Source organism: Penaeus chinensis, chromosome 1 (genome assembly GCF_019202785.1).
Source record: "Penaeus chinensis breed Huanghai No. 1 chromosome 1, ASM1920278v2, whole genome shotgun sequence".
Lineage (NCBI taxonomy): Eukaryota > Metazoa > Arthropoda > Malacostraca > Decapoda > Penaeidae > Penaeus > Penaeus chinensis.
Window position 1 is genome coordinate 32,923,741 of NC_061819.1, and position 2,500 is coordinate 32,926,240.

General features: G+C 43.6%; 1 protein-coding gene across 1 annotated transcript in view; it reads right to left on the reverse strand.

Annotated features, from left to right (window-relative positions):
* Positions 1-2,500, reverse strand: part of LOC125025189 — a 49,712-nt gene that overhangs the window by 46,402 nt on the left and 810 nt on the right. The window lies entirely within an intron of this gene.

Genomic DNA, 2,500 nt, shown 5'->3' on the forward strand with positions numbered 1-2,500 from the left:
TGCTGATACAGAAGTGAGCTTTAGAAGTATGGCATGAACGGAAGCATACAACGGTAGAGATGGAAAGAAGCAGCTCAGACTACAAAGGTAAATAGGCTACAAACAGGTGTGGAGAAAGAGTAAAGTACAGAACCCAGGAGTGAAAGGAGACGCAGCAGAGGTGATCGATGAAGCCGACTGCCAGCGGAGAACGAGCATGTAAAGAGAGCAGAGGCAAGAAGCACACACATCCAACATGCTCCTTAATCGCCTGATCCAATTACGAAGTGGATCATGCAGCTCATGGCACTGCGCTGGGGGATCCGACGTCCAGCGTTTCTTGTTCTGCCTCCGCCTCCAGTCAGGCAGACACGTGTGACCCAGCTCCGCCATGCATGACATCGCCGCGCCTCAAAAAGTAGTTTCCCTCGTGCCCGCAGTAGGGGCAGGAGTAGCACAGCATGCAACATTGTGTCAACTGAGATATGTGTGTGTGTGTGTGTGTGTGTGTGTGTGTGTGTGTGTGTGTGTGTGTGTGTGTGTGTGTGTGTGTGTGTGTGTGTGTGTGTGTGTGTGTGTGTGTGTGGTGTATGTGTGTGAATGTATGTATGTATGTATGTATGTATGTATGTATGTATGTATGTATGTATGTATGTATGTATGTATGTATGTATGTATGTATGTATGTATGTATGTGTATGTATGTATGTGTATGTATGTATGCATGTACGTATGTGCATATTTGAGTGTACATGTATATGTATACGTATGTAACCACACACAAACAAACACACACACACACACAATCTTATTCATATACTATATACATAGACTAATCACGCGCACACATATATACCAAATCTGCGCTCTTTTCGCCCACAGCAAGCTGGGACTTTCTCCATAAAAAAATAAAACTATAAACACATAAACTATAATGGGATTCCTCACATAACAACCTGGATATAGCACTCGAAGATCCATCGTCATTGCAAGGATTTTTAGCCAACCACACTCCTCAACCATATCAGCGCCCGGAGTGACAGCTTCCTACACGGGCTCTTCGGGAGGTGTTGCAAGTAATAGGAAAAACAACTACACTGGATTGTCGAATGTTGTTGCAAGCACATTATAAGAAAAAACACATATATATACATAAAACCTCAGAAAATTTATAGAGAGAAAGGGAGAGAGATAGAGAGATAGAGAGATATAGATAGAGAGATAGAGATAGAGAGAGAGAGAGAGAGAAAGTGAAGAGAGAGAGAGAGAGAGAGAGAGAGAAGAGAGAGAGCGAGAGAGAGAGGAGAGATGAGAGAGCGAGAGAGAGGAGAGAGAGAGAGAGGGAGAGAGAGAGGAAAGGAGAGAGAGAGAGAGAGAGAAAAGAGAGAGAGGGAGAGAGAAGAGAGAGGAACAAAAGAGAGAGAGAAAAAAAAGAGAGAGAGAAAAGAGAGAGAGAGATAGAGAGAGGAGAGAGAGAAGAGAGAGAGAGAGAGGGGAGAGAGAGCAGAAGAGAAGAGAGGAGTGAGAGAAAGAGAAAAGAGAGAAAGATAGGAGGGAGAGAGAGAAGAGAGAGCAAAATAACCAGTAAATATTAAGTTTGAGGCATTTTAAACCATTCCTCTGAAATTCCCTCACTCACGGATTTATCAAAGACACTTAGTATTGGTATGCATGTGGATGAGGACGAAATCTCGACTAATTGTGACTAAAAAGCCTCCCTGGTTAATAGTGACGGTGGTTGTTTCTACAAAAGTACTTCAAAAGTGTTGCAAACACTTTTTACATCTCTAATATGGCTATTAGTTTTACTGTACTATGGCAATGTGCTGTACAATTGTTATAATTCTGAGTAAGCGCGCGTGCTACTTTTACAAAAGACTGATCTACCGTAACTGGTTCCTGGTAAGGCGGTTACATATATCATAATGCAGTTTTCATGAAAGCAGCTGCCCTTGTTCTCGCCTTCACGCAGAATTCTCATTTGTGATAATGGCCCCTGTCAATACTAAAACCGGAGTGACAAATGCTACCTTAATATTTGCAGCATCGCAGCACAAAGAGGCAGGTACACACAAGTAATGAAAAAGAAACGTAATGTATAGCGTCTGATACATAACATTTACGCTGACTCTCCACCTCCTACGAGAGTGTTGGTCTTGATTCCTGCACGAGCACAAAGTGTGGAGTCACTTCGGAACTGCAGCCACTCCGCAGTTCTCGGTCATCCCGAGGAATTACATGTTATACTTATCGCTTTCTCCTACATCTTTCCCTGTCATGACTAACAGCGGGGGAGACAGCCAGGCGAGGATTTCGGTGAGGCGAAGGATGAGCGAGGAGGACGAGCCTTGACTCCTAAACTAGAAAATCAAGTTCATATAGAGTTCTCACGTTACTGTCCCAAGGACTTTTGATACACGATGCATGATACATAAGACCAAAGGACACGTCCCATTTGCTTCGAACTATTCTAAGTCTGATCGAGTGGTGTTCTTGCGCAGAGGGCATTGGCGCACCGAAA